The 19,255-nt window shown below is 41.0% G+C and overlaps 1 protein-coding gene across 1 annotated transcript in view; it reads right to left on the minus strand.

The window, feature by feature from the left end:
- Positions 1-19,255, minus strand: part of GAB2 (GRB2 associated binding protein 2) — a 183,381-nt gene that overhangs the window by 162,468 nt on the left and 1,658 nt on the right. The window lies entirely within an intron of this gene.

Genomic DNA, 19,255 nt, shown 5'->3' on the forward strand with positions numbered 1-19,255 from the left:
GACTTTAATTTTTTACAAAGACAACAGAACTTGGCAAGTTCCAGAGAATACAATCAGAACTGGGTATATACTCTTAGCATCCCCTGTAATACTTACTGTCCTATTTTAAAAGTAATTTAAAATTGATTTGTAAGTACAAAAATAGCACATGAATAAATTCTTATTATTTTAAAAAACTGAGACAAATAGTTTGGCAGCTTCTTGAAAAGTTAAACATAGACTTACCATATGACCTAGCAATTCCACTGGGTCCCTTAGGAAGAATGAAATGGGAAACTGGTTTCCATGCAAATTATCCAAGCTTTAACAATCACATTAAACTTGTTAAATAAAATGGGATCTATTCACACAGTGGAATATCATTCAGATGTAAAAAGGAATGAAGTATATATACACTACCTCATGGATGAACTTGGAAACCATTATGCTAAATAAAAGAAGCCTGTCACAAAATTTTATTATATGATTCCACTTATATGGAATATCCTGAATAGGCAAATCTGTATAGACAGAAAATAGAAGAGTGGTTGTCCTGGGCTCTGGGGAGGAGGGAATGGCGAGTGACTGCTTAGTAGGTATGGAGTTTCCTTTTGGGATGAGAATGTTCTGGAATTAAAGAGTGGTGATGGTCTCAGAACTTTTTGGGTATACTGAAAACACTGAATTATACGCTTTAAAATGGTGAATTTATGGTATCTGAATTATCTCAATAAAGCTGTTATTGGGGAAAAAAAACCCCGAGACACTACAAAGTTGCAGCCCCTCTGACTGTCCCCCCTACACAAATCCCCAGTGGTGACCAACGTCAGCGCAGTAGGACTCCTTGTTAGGACGCTCTAGTTCTTCACAATGCCTGGCAGAGGTCCTTGCATGCAGCAGGCATTTTAGGTACTTGTTACACATTCCCTTTGTACAAGGGTAAGATACTACTGTTCTCTTCAGGATAATGTAGATCCTGCTGTGTCCACCACCACGAGAATTCCTTAGTTCAGGATCGGGCCATTTTAGAGGCACTGTTTTCATGAACACCACACACTGCAAGTGCAGTAACAAGAGTGCACAGCACTCACAGGCTGAAAGCTTACCAATCACAAGTCCAGTTAATAGAAAGCTCTGATATGAATGTTCATGTAAATAAGGAGGTGCTTTGCATCTGCCCTCTCAGTTTACAAAGGGTTGGGAGTAAATGAAACCGGGCTTGGCAAGGCTATTACTACTTTGGAGGCCATGACAGCAAGCTATAAATACATGATTTCTAACTTGAGGTCAAGTCCAACTTAAACAGAAGGCTTAGACAATCTCATAAAAAGACTCTCAGAATGTTACGATATTGTATTTCTCATCTTTTAATTTTTTTGCAGAGGTTTTTGATCGGGGGTACGCCAAGCCACATGAATTAACTTTTTAACACACATCCCGAGGCCCAATCCCTCAGAGGTTCTGATTTACTTAAGACCACAGCAGGCTGGCATTTGAATTTTTTAAAGCTCTCCAGATCAGCTGGAAACACTCAGTTGTTAGGAACTTGTAGGAAGAATGGGAATGGAAACTGGTTTCCATGCAAATCATCCGAGTATTCATTTAACGATCATGTTAAACTTGTTACAGCTGCCAGTCAGAAGACTGATAGCATATCCTCATTTGACTGAAGAGAAAATGGAGGCTCAGGAATTCACTCTTTAAAGTCAGGAGCAAGGACAGGGAAACACTTCAGAGTCCTGACGATGCCCCACATCTTCCTGGTATAAAGTTTCCAAACTCCCTTGTGGTATTGGAGTTGTGAAAATGTGCTTTAGGGGGCACCTGGGTGGCTCACTTGGTTAAGTGACTGCCTTCGGCTCAGGTCTTGATCCTGGAGTCCCGGGATCGAGTCTCACATCAGGCTCCCTGCTCAGCGGGGAGTCTGCTTCTCCCTTTGATCCTCTTCCCTCTCATGCTCTCTGTCTCTCACTCTCTTTCTCTCAAATAAATAAATAAAATCTTGAAAAAAAAAAAAAAGAAAATGTGCTTTAGGGGAAGGGAGCAAGTCTAGAACCAATTTTTTTTTTTTTTTTTACATAATTTTACTTGGGCTTCAATATAATAAAATTTTACTCGGACTTCAGTATTTTTGAAATGTTTTCTAATTTGTACCCTCTGGTTGACACAGCAGTTTCTCTTCACGTACTCCATCTACAAAGTGGCTCCTAAATTAGCAGCTAAGCTTGAGCTGGAAAGGAGGATGTGATACAGGAGCAGCTCTGGACATGGAGGGGAAGTAAAAGAGAAGCCTGTGCCTTCTGGCTCCATGGGGAAGGAAAGGGGGAGAAGAGATCAACAAATACATGATTCTCATTCATATGCCTGCTCCCCACAGATGCACTCCTCCCTCCCATCAAAGCAGGTTCAACTCAGGGAGCTGTGGAGCTTCCGAAATATCAAGACACCGTTCTCCCAGACATAACATGGGGCGGGCTTCAGGCTACTCAAGGTCACTGCTCAGCTCTGGGCTAATATATGGTATGAGAGCCAAAGCTTGGCTGCAGCAGCAGGAGAAGGCCAAAAGATGAGCTTGGGGCAGCACTGCTCACTCCCTAAAGCCTGCGTATAGCATGCGGGGCTTTCAGAAGCTACTAAGAGACAGCTGGAGCAGCAGAGGTCTGTGGTTGAAGCAAAGAATTCTCTGTGGACAGGAACTTTGAGACAACACATCACAGCCTCCATAGCGGGTTTCTGCACATCACACCCAAAGGACAAAACAGAATTAGTTACAACTCAGCAAACAACTCCAGGATATATTCCAAACCAGACAATGAAGCGGAGGACAGCACACAGATATCAGTGTAGATATCCACACGGATCCTCTTCTAACTCACACAGAGACATGGGATGATGCTTCCGCATTAAGCAGTCACTAACAGGTCTTATGCATCAACTGTTTGCCAGACACTGTTCCAGGCTGATAAGGATTTGGAGATAAATGATGCAAAGTCCCTGCCTTGACGAAACAAGATTTTGGGTGGAGGAAGGGAAGTGGGTAGAACTCTGAACGATGAAGCATTTACTCAAAGAGTTCTTCCTAGGAGGAAGCTGAATTCTGAAGACTCGAGGGAGACTGTTTATCCTGAAAAATTACAGCATGATGACAGACTTAAAAATGCCCCAAAATTCTTTGATGTTCTATCCAGCGGGAGGTTGTAAGTCTATTTACCTTCCTTGAATCTAAGTGGGCTTATGACTCCTTTGACCACGGGAGTGTGACAGAAGGAGCACTGGGTAACTTCTAAGGCTGGGCCATTAAAAAGGGCCATGAAGTTTCCATTTTTGGCCCCCAAGACATTCACTTTTGGAACCCCTGAGACAGTAGGTCAGAAGTCTGGTCACTTGGAAGCTGCACGGAGAGGCCACTTGCAGGTGCTCCAGACAGCAGCCTCAGCTGGGCACAGTCTCTGCGTCATCCCAGCCCTGGTGACATTTATGTGTGAAGACATGCTCAGACTCCGGTTCCTAACAGCCGAGGCACCTTCACCATCCAAATCTTCCCAGCTGGGGCCCCAGACATTGGGGAACAGAGACAAGTTCCTACCATGCCCTGTCTGAATTCATAACCCGCACAATCTATGAGCAAAACAAAATGGTTATTTTATGCCACTAAGTTTTGGGCATGCTTTATCACGTCCAAAGATTTATCATGAAGCAAAAGGAACTGGAACAACAGATGGGAACTGATAGAGAAGCAGATCAGTTAAAAAAAAAAAAAGCTATATTTTCTCTGGCTGTCTAAGCCTGGTTTGAGATAAACTTTTTATCTCATCACAGGAGACTAAATAAATTGTAACACTATTGTTAAGAATATCTGTTTTATCGGGGCACCTGGGTGCTTCAGTAGGTTAAGTGTCTGACTCTTGATCTTGGCTCAGGTCATAATCTCAGGGTCATGAGACTGAGCCCCGAGTTGGGCTCCACGCTCAGTGTGCAGTCTGCTTGAGATTCTCCCTCTGCCCCTCCCCCCGCTTTTGTGTGCTCTCTCTCTCAAAATAAATAATAAAATCTTAAAAAAGAAAAAAGAATACCTATCTTATCTACAGCAGCTATAATCTGGGCCATCCCAAAAGAATCTGGTAAGACACCATTCTCTTGTCTATATTTTCAATATGGGGCTAACATTCCCATGATGCCAGAGCCATCTGTGAACTCAATTTTGCCTCCCTCCCTTGGCACATGACATATGATAGGTATTCAGTAACTCTGTGGAATGACTGACTGGGTCCGAGGAGTCAGGGGAGAGAGAAGAAATTCCAGACAAAGCAAAGGGCTCGTGGTGAGTAAAGGTGGTGAAGGCGGGGTCCTGGGGAGAATGAAGTGGGCGACTTGAACCTCATTCTTAATCCTTTCCCCGTCCAAACAGTTTCCCTCAACATTCATGTGCTCCTATCTTTAATTAAGTTGTTCTCATTACTTGAAATGTTCTTTTCCCAGCTGCTTGGTGAACTCCTACTCATTCTTCAAAACTCTACCTCAATTGTCATTTGCCCTGAACCGTCCCTGGTACTGCTCCACTCCAAGTGGAATCAATCACTGTACTCCACTCTCCTGCAACACTTTCCTCTACCTCTGGCATAGGAGAATACTCTCCATTATATTTAATAAGTTTAGAGGTCTATTTTCCTTGATAAACTGTGAGTTACCAGACAGCAAGGATGATTCCTACTCATTGCCTTATCTCCTGCGTGAGTGTGTATGTGCCAAACACTAGGTCAAAAAAGAAAAAAAATCGCTGCCTTTGAGGAGGGAACATAATTAAGGAGAGAGAGATCTCAAAACACAGTCACGTAGCAATGTCATAAAAGCTGTACAGAGGTATAACGAGATGTGGGAAGACAGTCTCCCTCAGAAGGAAATCAGGAAGTGGCACGAGGAAGGTGACATCTGAGGTAGGACTTGAAACCAAATTAAGATCAGAAGACTGCATGGGGGTGAAATCTATGGAACCAGAGCTAAAAAAGGTCTAAGAAGGAAACCACTAAATAAGAGGAAAGTCTGGTTAGGTCTGGTCAGTCTTTCCCTCCCCACTGCTGGAGATTCCCTGCTCAGGTTATTCCAAGTTCCCTGTTTACCTTAACCAAAACCACTCAGTCTTCCTTGCCAATTACATCAACTATTTGTATCAGAAAGTACCTATCATTTGAAGAAGTAACTCATTAAAAAATGAGTCAATAATATGTGAAAATGTGTTCAAATCAGCAGCAAAGAAATCAAAATTAAAACAAGGAACTACTTTTTACCTGTCAAATTGTCAAGTATTTTCAAAAATTACACTATATCAGAGAAGAATCAGGGAACTAAAACTTCATCCCTTCTGAGAGGCAATTTGGTGTGATGCATCAGAAACCTTATAAATAACTGTACTTTTTTTTTTAAGGATTTTATTTATTTGAGAGAGTGAATGAAAGAGAGAGAGAGAGCATGAGCAGGGGGAGGGGCCGAGGGAGAGGGTGAAGCAGGCTCCTGCTGAGCAGGGAGCCTGAGTGGGGCTCGATCCCAGGACCCGAGGATCATGACCTGAGCCGAAGGCAGATGCTTAACAGACTAACCCACTCAGATGCCCCATGACTATACTCTTTGAACTAGAAATTCCATTTATAGGAATTGTCCTAAGAGTATGTCTTTGCTACAAAGATTATCACAGCATTATTTAAAATAGCAGAAAATAGTAAACTACCTAAATGTTGAAGAGAAGAGTCAAATAAATTTGGCACTGCAATGAGTGTTAACAGTTACCATTTATAGAGTGCTTACCATGTGCCTGGCATTGGCACATTTAATACCACAGCAATCTATAAGGCAGTTGTAGAAGTGAATGTTGAGTGAGACTTTTCCAGTGGTAAACAGAACCCACAGCTAAGATCAGAGAGGAGGTAAGTTTCCCCCAAGGTAGAGAGGGCAGTCAATAACTAGGGCTGGGCTAATTCAAGAATTTATTAAGAAGCTATAGTATGAGATCTTCTAATGCAACCATCACCTGTGCCTCCGCACTGCCTCTCTCCCTCCCCACTACACAAAGGAAGAGCAGAGATGAGGAGGGGAAACCACGGATCCCACGCCCTAGTGTGTACTGCTGTATTTTGGGTGGTGGTCTCCCTACCCCTATGGAGGGTTTTCTGAGAGAATCTGTTACAGACATTAGAGGTGACAAAAAAAAAATTTTAAAAGGCTTGGGACAAGAATTTTTTAAAAAATTATAATGCCTAATAAATATCTCTTCAGGTAATTAGCTTACAGATCTGCCCTGCACCATTCTGGACAGGGAAAGGGGAAATGGAACGAGAAGGGCACCAATGCTGTTCCCCCATTGTTTGGCATGGATGTGAGTCCCCTGGGTCAAGCAGTCCCATGGAAATTGCTGGCCTTGAGCTCTCTTATTAGATACCCCAACCCCCAAGACGGCTGTCAAGTTAGCAAGTGGAGCCCAGCTGTGGGATACAAGAGAGGGAGGGATTGGCCTGAAACGGGCTGAAAGAACTTAACAGCAGTTTCCTCTCCAGGTCTAGAGACCATGCAGTGGGAAAAGCCTCCCAAGAACTCACAAGTGTGGGGCGCCTGGGTGGCTCAGTCATTAAGTGTCTGCCTTTGGCTCAGGTCATGATCCCAGGGTCCTGGGACTGAGTCCCACATCGGGCTCCCTGCTCAGCGGAAAGCCTGCTTCTCCTTCTCCCACTCCCCTGCTTGTGTTCCTGCTCTTGCTCTCTAATAAATAAATAAAATCGTAAAAAAAAAAAAAAAAAAAAAACCTCACAAGTGTAGGGAGCACACACACAGGCAGTGCTGGTCAGGCAACAGTAAATGCCATCAAGGGGGACCCAACAGTGGCCATTTAAGAGACACTTATCCCTGTCCCTCTCCCTCTTGCTGTCCCTGCACATGCCTAGAAGAGGCAGAGCAGAAGTATCCCAGACAGACTACCTGTCCCCCAACCCTACACTCTCCAAAATGAGGAACAGAGAACAAGAGTTATACAAATAAACCAAATGTACCTTCTTCCACTTCGTATCACTGGAACCACAGTCTGGTCAGTAATAGGAGGAGGAAAAGCTTTCGATTAGGTATACTGAAATTTAAAAATGGTGGCCTATCAATAACCCAGAGTGACCAGAAGGCTGTGGACTCTGCCAGGGGTATCAAGGGATCCATCCTGTAGAGAAGATTTTGACAAAGCACAGTTTGGAGTTTTGACTGGACAAAGATAAAGCATTCATGTTTACACCCCTCTGAGTTAAAATTACTCAATTAACTGGCTGAACTTACCATTATCTCCACAAATTGAGGAATCAAAGCTCTGAAATCAAGAAATGTGCTCAGGATCACAAAGCATGTCGGAGGCTCAGTTTGGCTTCTAATCCAGGACTGACCCCAGATCCCACGCCTTTTATAGTACACCTGGACTTTTTAATACAGGGCTCAAAGGCATATTCCCAGTATCTGCAAATCCATTTCAAACATTTTTCAATACTGAGTTTTCACCTTAAGGGTGATCTTAAAACACATAGTCTAGATCACCTGAATGATCATCTTATGAGTGAATGCTGCTTCTTGATTACCAGCATTTGCATTTATAATTTTATTAATATCAAGTATTAAGTTCTTTAATTTTCATACACTAATGACTAATGAGAAAAGACAGAAGTGACAGCATATAAATAATGTGGTCATACCAATTAAAAGTCAAATGGCTTGCTAAACCAAGGTTTCACGGTAGTTCAAACATAGAAATGTGGAGGGAGAGAAGAATGGGGCACAGAACAGGCTCCACAGGAGTAAGGGCCATATTCACGTTTCAAGGAGCAACTTAGTTTCAGCAAAATATATACTGTTGTTTATGTAAATTATATTGCTTCTGAAGATTTACATTTAATTTGTTAATCTGTTAATCTGTTTTGTAATTGTAGAAGAGTTCTAAGTATACATTTATATCTCACAGTGTTTGTTTATAGACATTTTGGTAACATAATAAAGATAATTTAATTCAACATCAAAAACCTGTAAAAATGTTTAAAGTATCTTTATATTACACATACTTGAGAAGCTCTGTGTTATGTTATTCTGCTTAAGCAGCCATTAAAAGCCATGTCTTAGAAGACTATTTTCTAACACAGGGAAATATTTTCAATATATTAAAGCATACAAAAGATGATACACTCTTATTCTTTGTAAAAAGGACATATAGAAAAAAAGAGACTGGCAAACACACTAAAATGTTAACATTGTTTATGCCACGGGAGCCGTATTACAGGTGCTCCTTATTCATATTGTTGCTTTTCTTAATCTTCTGTTTCCAATAACTTTATTATAAGGGTGACATTTAAGTATTACAAAAAATTAAATTTTTACTAGCTTATCCCATGGAAGTTCCCAAAACCTGTTGCTAAAAACAAAAAACAAACAAACAAAAAAAACAACTGCATTTTCAATCCAGTTCTAGCTCAAGTTCTTTGTTCTCCAAAGAAAACGTAACCAATCCTAAAGTAATATTTATTCAAAACTTAAAAACATATAAAGTACTAGCCAACCAATAACTTACTGTGCTTTAGATACCAGGGCTACAAAGGTGAACAAAGACTGGTGTACTCTAGAAGCTAAACCAACAGTCACTGTACTATGGCATAATAACACAAGAGCCAGGAGAAGGAGGTTCTAGAACTCATTCTGATGTGGAGGGCAGGATCAAAGGCAGCCATAAGGTGACACATGAAATGAGTCCTAAGAATGTATCAGGAAATCAGTGTAGAAATGTGAAACTGCAGATTACCCAGCAAATGAAATACAAACATGGGTCATGTGAAACAACTCACTGACCACGTTAGACCAACCTCTCCCGGGTGCCTACAGCACTGGTCCTTGGCATGTGTATGGCCTGCCATGAGAATTCAAGCATGTTCCCCAGCAAGATTATAAACTCGAAGGGGAATACCATGTACTTTGTAGACTCTTATTATTTGTTAATGAGTGTCCTCAGAAAGACTTCTATAGGGCATTAAACTCAACACACTATAGCCTCTGCTGATATACAAAAAATATATATATACACCTAGCCTATATCCATTTTTTCCTCTAGAAAACTCGTACCAAAAGATCAAAGCAACAGACTCATTCCTATAATCCTCACAAGGAAATCAGCCTACTATATATAAAACTTAGCACGTTCCCTTGCTTTTGCAAGCCAGCAGAGCTCCAACTAGAACATTCTTCCAAGGCAGGCAAAGGAAAGACACAGTGACAGCCTGTCCAAGAACATCTTCCAAGTGAGCGGCAGTGATACTGTATGATACTTAAATGCCATGGCTCATCAGCTGGGGTGAAATTCTCAGAAATTCTACGTATATAGCAGAAGAGGTCTGTACAGTCTATCACAGTGAACAACTGGAAGTAACATATGTGTCTAACCAAAGGACACGTGTACATAAGGTATGGTACATTCACTTACATGCTATTTTTAAGACTTATATACATGTTCAGCGTCTGCTTTAAAATACTCCAACAAAGAAAGAGTAAAGGGGATAAAACAGATGTGATAAAATCTTGATAGTATTTGAAACCGTGGGAATTGGTGTTCATTAGACCATTTTCTCTACTTCTGTGTATGATTGAAGTTTTCATAATTAAAAACTGGAAGAAATACTAAGCAGAAGTGAAAATATTCAGTGGTGAATTGTGGAAAAAAAAAGCAGCGTATAAAGTGATAGTTCACAGTGCTTATAACCATGTAATTATATGTATGACCAACCCAACAGCAGTAAGAGCCCTTTAATGCCCACGTGGGTTTCTAGATAACACTTTTACTCAAAGAAAAGGATTCTTTGAGCAAATGGCTAATCCTAGGTCTGGATCAGGAAATGTACAAGACAAACCTGAAATATCTTGCCATACCAGATAACAAAGAAGCTATCAAATACTAGTAAGGTCATGTTGAAAGGACTCAGAAGACTAAAGATATTCTAGCCACTGGCTAAAGCTATTACAACATGAGCATCGGTAAGAAAACTAGGGGCGCCTGGCTGGCTCAGTCGGTGAAACATGCAACTCTTGATCTCGGGGTTGTGAGTTTGGGCTCCATGTCGGGTGTAGAGATTATTTAAAAATAAAATCTTTAAAAAAATTAAAAAAAAAAGAACTAGAAAAGATTCAAACACATCAAATGTATTTAAATATGTAATCTGATAATGACACTAAAAAATGCCCTAATTAATTACTTTGAAGGATCCTAAGGGACCCACTCCCTATTTTCACAATTAGCAGACAAACAGTAAGAAGCAAGTATGAAGCTGGGGGTGGAGGTGAGGAAGTTGTTAAGAATAAATGACAACCGCTTTGCCTCCCTTGTAGCTGGTACTGGACAAGTGGCTCCAAGCCTGCATCAAGCTCTAAGTGAGATACTTATCCTATCATGTAAAGTGCTCATCATCTAGCAGAGGGAGACAGATACAAGCCTGATGTGAGAATGTCAAACTAGAGGTGGAAAAACGCCGTGGAAACAAGCCAAGAAGAGGGCTCACTTTGGAGGGGCCTAGAGGGTAGAGAGATTTCTGGGCTTAAAGGGTTACCACTTACTGGGAAGTTTTTGGAACATTTCTGAACGTGGGCTTCAGAATCTCACACATTGATCTTTACATCCCCTAGCACACACAAGTTTCCCAGGGACTGGCCAAAGTTACGGCTTCAGACAAACCCCCATATGGTTTTCTCCACCTTCTCTGACATCAGGAGACCCTTGAGATGTCCCTTTCAGGAAGAACTTAACTTCCGAGAACTTGATGTCATATCTAGCTTGGGATCCACTTACATTTTGATACTATAAAATTCAGGTCTGGCCCAAATTTGAAAAGGATGTGAAACACTCACGCTCATGTTCAGAGTTCCTATGAGAGGGTTAACAATTATAAATCAACATCAGCCCCTACTGCCACATCCCCCAATATTAAATACCTACTATGGGCTAGACACTGCACTGAGATCTTTTTTCACTTGTTATCCTAGTAAATTCTTCAACTCTGTGAAGAAATACTACACCAGTTTTATAGACCAGGAAATAGGTTCAGAGAATCAAGTCATTTGCTCAGCGACCCAAAGGCCTTTGAAACACTAAGACACAGATCTTCTGAAGACAAACAACGTCAACATGCCAGTGCCATTTCACATTGAAGGAGGGGCTGAGAGGCAGAGACTCACTGAGTTAGAGTGATGCTCTCTATTAATAAATGTTCCATCATCTAAGGCCTTTCATGGACTATCCACCACAGCTCTCCACTTACTTTTCAAACCTCTTTTTGATTTCTACTATAGACTCCAATGTGGATGGAATTTCACTGCCCCTTGTCTCCCATCCCATGTGCACTGCCCCTTTCCCACTTCAATTGCTATGTTCCTTCCCCAGCCCCAGTTCATATCCCCGCCTCCTATTCCAGGAAGCCCTTCCATCTTTTTCCATGCCAATAGCTCTTGCCTTCATGAACATGCTACCTGGACCATATATCTCTATGTAAAGGTATTGATCTGTTTTATTTTTTTTAATGATTTTATTTATCTATTTGACAGAGAGACAGCGACAGAAGGAATACAGGAAGGGGGAGGGGGAGAGGGAGAAGCAGGCTTCCCGTTGAGCAGGGAGCCCGATGCAGGGCTCCATCCCAGGACCCCGGGATCATGACCTGAGCCGAAGGCTCAGGCGCTTAACCGACTGAGCCACCCAGGCGCCCTGATCTGTTTTACATGTATACTTCTGGTCTCCCTGGCCTGCTAGTTCCTTGAAGCCAGGGTTGAATACTGATTTATTCCTTTGGGAAGACAAAGGACACAAAACATACTCTATAAATGCTTGTCAACATTACTTGGATGCAGGCAATAGCCTGCCCAGGAACCTTTATTTCTCAGCATTTCCTATAAGCTTGAGGTTACCATATTCCACTATTCCCTTCTAGCTAGAGAAAGGCCAGCGAGAAATAGAAAGCAACATCAAAGTTGTTTCACTGAGCAAAGCAGCAGGCGTGCATTCCTGCTTTGCACAATCTTACCGCCTCTGGTCCTCAGATATCCCTGAGAGAGCATTCCATACTCATTCAAGGCTATGGAGATTCTATCCTGTCTTTTTCTCTTGGGTTAGAAGTATTAGCTGGGCCACGTACCAACCCTTAGTAAATGAGGAGTTGTGTTCTTTGTAAATTGTGGTAAAATGCACACATAACATTTATCTTAACCATTTATAAGTGTACATTTCACTGGCATTAAGTATTCATTTCTTTTAAAGATTTTTTTACTTATTTGACAGAGAGAGACACAGCGAGAGAGGGAACACAAGCGGGGGGGTGGGGGAGGGAGAAGCAGGCTCCCCGCGGAGCAGGCAGCCCGATGTGGGGCTCGATCCCAGGACCCCGGGACCATGACCGGAGCGGAAGGCAGACGCCCAACGACTGAGCCGCCCGGGCGCCCCGAGTATTCACATTACTGTGCTCTCATCACCATCATCCATCCCCAGAACGCTTTCCGTCTTGCAAAAGTGAAACTCTACACTCATTAAACAAGAGCTTCCCATTCTTCTCTCCCTGCAACCAGTATTCTACCTTCCATCTCTGTGAATCTGACTCCTCTAGGTGCTTCACATAAGTGGAATCACATAGCTTTTGTCCTTTCACGAATGGTTTTACTTAGCATAACGTCACTAAGATTCATCGTGTTGTAGCACGTCTACATGTCAGAACTTCCTTCCTTTTTAGAGCTGATAATAGTCCATTGGATAGATATCTGTAAAATGCATTTATTCACCTATCTGTTGATAGGCATGTGGTTGATTCCAAATGAGGAATTTTGATCCAATGCTAGTGATAAGAAGCTCAGCGACTGGCCCTGGGTTAGAGCAGTCCCTTTGATGTTATAAACACTATCAAGGATTCAATCCAGTGATTAGAACCACAGAACAGAAAGCAGCTAAAGGAATGCCACCTGTTTATCTGTCCCAGGAATTTGGACCAGACATAAGCTTATTTAAATACTCCAATAAAGCCCTGTATAATAATAATAATAAAGCCCTGGCTTCTTAGGATGGTTTAGAAACAAATCTTAAATTCGCTTGTTCCTGAAGACCTCCTTCTCCCTTGTTCTTTTTTTTTTTCTTCTCTTTGGTTTATTAAGATCTAATTGACACATAACATTGTGTAAGTTTAAGGTGTATAACAATAGCTTGATACACTTATATATTGCAATAGGATTACCACCACAGCATTAGCAAACACCTCTATCACATCACATAATTACCTTTTCTCTTTTCTGATGGGAACATTTAAGATCTACTTAGTAATTTTCGAGTATACAATATGGTGCACCTTAACTGCAATCACAGTGCTGTGCATTAGATCTTCAGAACTTAATTCATGTTTTAACTGGAAGTTTGTACATGACCCCAAGATCAAGAATCACATGCTCCTCCAGCTGAGCCAGCCAGGCACTCCTATGAGCTCAGCTTTTTTAGATTCCACATATAAGTGAGATCATATAGTATTTCTCTTTCTCTAATTTCACTTAGCATAATGCCTTCAAGGTCCATCCATGTTGTTGCAAATGGCAGGATTTCCTTCCTTCTCATGAAGAATGTTCAGAAAACACCAAGCACAGTACACACACACACACACAGTGACACACCCCTTCTTCATCCATTTATCCACTGAAGGAGGCTTAGGTTGTTTTCATATCTTGGCTATTGTGAATAATGCTGCAATGAACATGGAGTGCAGATGTCTCTTCAACATCCTGTTTTCATTTCCTTTGGATATATACCCAGAAGTAGCACTGCTGGATCATATGATAGTTCTATTTTTAATTTTCTGAGGAAGTTCCCTACTGTTTTCTTTTTAATTACAGCCATTCTAACAGGTATAAGGTGATATCTCATTGCGGTTTTGATTTGCATTTCCCTGATGATTAATGATGTTGAGCACCCTTTCACGTACCTGTTGGCCATTTATATCTCTTCCTTGTTCTTACCAACCCACATGTTGTTTTTTTTTTTTTTAAGATTTTATTTATTTATTTGTTAGAGAGAGAGGCAGGCAGAGGGAGAAGCAGGCTCCCCGCTGAGCAAGGAGCCCAATGAGGGACTCAATCCCAGGACCCCGGGATCATGACCTGAGCCAAAGGCAGATGCTTAACTACTGAGCCACCCAGGCATCCCCTGCACATTCTTTTCAGAGCCCACTATCTTCATCATCCTGGAGATGGTCCAGCAACACCAAACTCTTTTTAGTGCCCCTGCACATACTCTGCAGTTCCTTGCCCCAGGATTCCACGGTCAGTGGTCTCACTAGCTGGAAGACTTTCTTCTCTTGGCTTACTTCTAGTTACGGTGACCTCTCCAGCAAGACTTTTTTTCTTCTTCTTCTTTGTAGTCCCAGAACCTGAGTGCTTGGCATATAATGGCTGCTTGATAAATTATTAAAGAAACATATTTGCTACATTTACATTCTATGTTGAAAAGACAAGTTTAAAGAAAAATTCAAGGCCAAGGGGATTATAATTTTTATTTATACTTGAATATTGTTCAAATTTTCTAATGATGAGCTGACTTTTCAATTTACCTTTAAAAAAAAATAAGATTAACCTGATCAGGAATAAAGTGGAGAAATCAGTCTACCAGGTTTTAAGACTTATCATACAGCTATAGTCATGAAGACCATGTGGTAGTTAGTGGCAGGAGGACAGAAACAAAGAAAAACGGAGAACAGAAAATCGAGCCATGCAAACATGCCCGACTCATTTATGACAAAGGTTCAAAAGCAGTTCAATAAAGGAAGCATGGCCTTGCCAACAAGTGGTGCTGGAGCAACTGGGCATCCAATGACAAAAATCAACAACAACAACAACAACAACAAAATGTCAACCCAAGTCTCACATCTTATACAAAAATGAACTCAAAACAGATCATGGACTTAAAACTAAAAAATGTTTAGGGAAAAGAGGGAAAAAAAAAATCTCTACAACCTATAGCTTAGCAAAGAGTTCTTAGACTTGACCAAAAAATGTACAGCTCATAAAAGGAAAAATTGTTAAACTGGACCTCATCCAAAATAAAAACTTTTGCTCTGTTAAAGACCCTGCTAAATGAATGAAAAGACAAGATACAGACTGGGAGAAAATATTTGCAAGCCACATTATTTGACAAGGACTAGTATCTTGAGCATATAAAGAACTCTCAAAAGTCAACAGTAAAAAAACAAACAATCCAGGGGTGCCTGGCCGGCTCAGAGGACCATGCAACTCTTGATCTCAGAGTCATGAGTTCAAGCCCCACATGGGGTGTAGAGGTTACTTAAATAAAAACTTAAAAAAAACCCCAAAATAAAAAAACCCCAAACAATTCATAAAGAAAATGGATAAAAGACTTACAGAAACATTTGACCAAAGAAGACATACAGATGGCAAATAATCATGAGAAAAGATGTTCAACATCATTAACCATAGGGAAATGGAAATCAAAACCAATAAGTAAGGGGTGCCTGGGTGGCTCAGTTGGTTAAGTGTCAGACTCTTGATTTCAGCTCAGGTCATGATCTCAGGGTCGTGGGATCAAGCCCTGCATCGGGCTCCCCGCTCAGTAGGGAGTCTGCTTGTTTTCCTCTCCCCCTACTCCTCTTCCTCTCTCTCTCTCTCAAATAAATAAATCCTAAATAAAAATAAAACCAATAAGTGAACAGTTTAACAAATGAATTATGGTACATGTATACCATGGAATACTACTCAGCAATAAAAAAGAATGAACTAGTGATACATACAACAAGTTGGATGAATCTCCAGAGAATTATGCTGAATGAAAAAAGCTAATCCCAAAAAGTTAGAAACTGTATGAACCCATTTATGTAACACTCCTGAAATAACAAAATATAAAAATGGAGGAGAGATTAGTGGTTGTCACGGGTTAAGGATAGTGTGAGAATGGGACAGTAGTGGGTGTAACTATAAAAGGGCAACATGAAGGATCATGTGGTGATAGAAATGTCCTGTATCTTGACTCCACCATTATCAATATCCTGATGGTGATATTGCACTCTAGTTTTGCAGAGAGTTACCATTAGGAGAAAGTGGGTAAAGAGTACACATACTTCTCTTCACTAGTTTTACAAATAGGTGTGCATCTATGATTACCTCAGAGAAGTTTAATAATAAGTTTTTTAAAAAATTAGGCTTTGGGACAAAAATCAGGTGACACTGGACAAGTTACATCTTTTCTCCTAGGGCTAAAAAGACTAAATTAAGAGACCAAATGTCTAAGCACAGTGCCTGGCACAGAGTAAGTCCTCAACAGATGACTATTTAAACGACAATCTTAAGAGTCATGGCAGTGGAAGGGCGCCTGGGTGGCTCAGTCGTTAAGCGTCTGCCTTCGGCTCAGGTCATGGTCCCAGGGCTCCCTGCTTAGCAGAAAGCCTGCTTCTCCCTCTCCCACTCCCCCTGCTTGTGTTCCCTCTCTCACTGTGTCTCTCTCTGTCAAATAAATAAATAAAATCTTTAAAAAAAAAGTCATGGCAGTGCGGATGGAGAAGCATAGAGAAAAAGATATTAAGATGATGGCACTAGTGGGTCTGGAAAAAGAGGAGATGTGGGGTAGTGGATGGCAAGGAGTCAAGGTTGATTCCCAAGTTTCACACTTGAACAAGTGGGTAGTCAGTGGCACCATTTACTGAGCAGAGGAATACATGAGAGTTTTGGGTGCGGTGAGTGTGTGATGTCTGGGAGACATTTGAGTAGAGATGTCCAGTTAACAACTGTATATGCAAGTCTGGAGTTCAAAACACAACTCTGGGACGGAAATTTAACTTGATGATGACCAGCATGCAATGATAATTGAAGCCAGGAGAATCGACGAGATGTCTGAGGAGGAGAAAAGAGCCTAGACCATAACCCCTGTGATGATAAATGAATTTCCAACTTTAAGGACTGGGTAAAGAGGGTCATTTTAGCAAAAGAGACTTAGAGTGGCCAAAAAAGGGAGAAAAGTCAGGCATTTATCATATTAACTAAGCAGTGAAGAAATTAAAATGAGTAGTGAAAAAACAGACCTCTGAATTTAATGACCTAGGTGTCACTGGTGCCTTTCAGACAACACCTTTAGTGAAATGACAAAGTAGGTTTCGGACTGGAGCCAAATGACAAGAAGGCAGGAGAAATGGAGACAGTATCAACAACCTTGAATAAGAAAAGGAGAAAGCATAGTGAGATGGAAGGGGTGTGATACTGAGGGAGGATTTTGTTAAAGGGAAGTATGTTTACATGTTAATGGAAAGGGAGAGCAGAGGGGAAGACACAGAAGATTCATGATAGAAAGGGTAATAATGATCTGAATAGACAGGATGAAATATGATCCAAAGGACAGGTAGCAGGATTGCTCAGTTAGAAGGGGCGCCTCATCAGGGCACCTGGGCATCAGCTCAGGTCATCATCTCCATTATCTCAGCACTGCCTTCCCCCAAAGAAGGGGCACCTCACCTACTCTAAGAAGAGGGAAAAAGTAAAGGAACCATGCAGATATAGGTAAATTTGGAAATATGGTTGTAGTATGTGCACACAGCTACTCTCAGTTTCAATGTTCTTTGTGGAAAAGGCAAGGTCATCTGCTAAGACTGATGGGATGGCTTAATTTTTATTCCCAGCATCTAAGCCAGTGTCTGAGACACAAATAATAAATAAGTTTACTTAATAAAATAAAAATAAAGTTTCCTCACTTCAGTTGTTCATTAGAACCAATACACAATTTTCTCCAAATTAGCCACTAGAGGACAGTGTTGCTACCAATCTTTTCCCCTAAATCTATTAACCCAGTGAAATTAATAGAAAATTAGAGCAGTGTAGGTCATAAAATGTTTTTCCTTGAGAAAATGTGGCTTCAGCCTTATATACGTGTATGTGTGTATGTGTGTGTGTACATGCACACACACACTCATATACAGGCATACTACAGCATGATGGGGGGGCTGTTCCTTCTGCCAGCCTCCCACTACAAAGTTATCATTATGGCCCAGCAGCAATACTCACCATTTTCCAGAGGCCACTTTTTGTAATTCCCCCAATGTGCACAGCAATACTGAATAGATCTCTACATTTTCCTATGATTAATAAATTAGAAAAGACTGATAAAAAAAATCCCTAAATCTAATCCCTGGTAACATTTGCCATAGCTTCTTTCAAGTTGTTTTTCCTATTTACTACCCCTCCTCAAATTAGAGAAAAGTTTTTAAAATTAATTATAAGTAGTTGCAGTCTATTTCATTAACTTCTTTTCTCTTTATCTCAGATGCTTGATACACCACATGCCTGTGATATATATCAGAATAAGCAGCTATTTGGGGAGGGGGTGTTTAGCAACGGAGCTGGGAATTACTTGTCTCCTAGATTGTTTCTAATGAACAGAGGGAACTGGCAAAGTTCTAACTGAAAACAAGGTGCAGAATTTCTCAACGCACAAAAAGAAAATAAGATGTAAAGGCAGACTCTAACCCCATGAGTTTGGGGTCAGACAGATCAGCTCAGTTTTAACTAAGGGAACTGAGTTCCCACAGTAGAGGAGACTTCCAGTCATACCACTGGAACACATCACCTCCAAGCCTAAGAAAAGCTGTTACTAGCTTGATCAAAGGTCTATGGGTGGGAGCTCTAAAGATGATGGGAAAGAGGCTGAGGTCATCATATGACTGTAAGGTGTCCAGTACTTCAGATGGGTGGAAAAGGTGCCTCACTCCAAAGCCCCCAAACTTGCTTTTTTGTTTGTTTTTGTTTGGGGGGGGGTTGAGCTAAGGTTGCTTGAGAACAAAAATACCAAAGAAATGGGTCATAAAAAGAGTCTAGGTGATAGACTTGAAGTAGTCATCACTCGAACACAGACAAGGTATCAAATTGTTTGCAAACTGTATCAAAGTTTCAAGGCTCTTTAGGGTAGTGTTCTAACTTGAAAATTTTCACTGGATACTCTATTCCACTAGCTGGTAATGTTACTACACCATTACTAATAGTTTCAGAAACTCTTTGGGGCCAAAGATTTGTTTTGATTTTTATAAAAACATAAATAGCAAATTACTCATCCTTAACCTAATATAAAAATTCACCTTTCCTAATGAGCTGATACAACTCTGAAAAGGGGGAAAACTCTCTTAGTAATTATACTGCTTTGGCTACCTGGACATCCCTGAAAAATGAGCTTTAGAACTGAGATGAACACTTCATTGCCTCATCCCTACTGTATTTT

Source organism: Callorhinus ursinus, unplaced genomic scaffold, assembly GCF_003265705.2.
Source record: "Callorhinus ursinus isolate GAN/ISIS: 27379988/994484 unplaced genomic scaffold, GSC_fseal_2.0 scaffold35, whole genome shotgun sequence".
Taxonomy (NCBI): domain Eukaryota; kingdom Metazoa; phylum Chordata; class Mammalia; order Carnivora; family Otariidae; genus Callorhinus; species Callorhinus ursinus.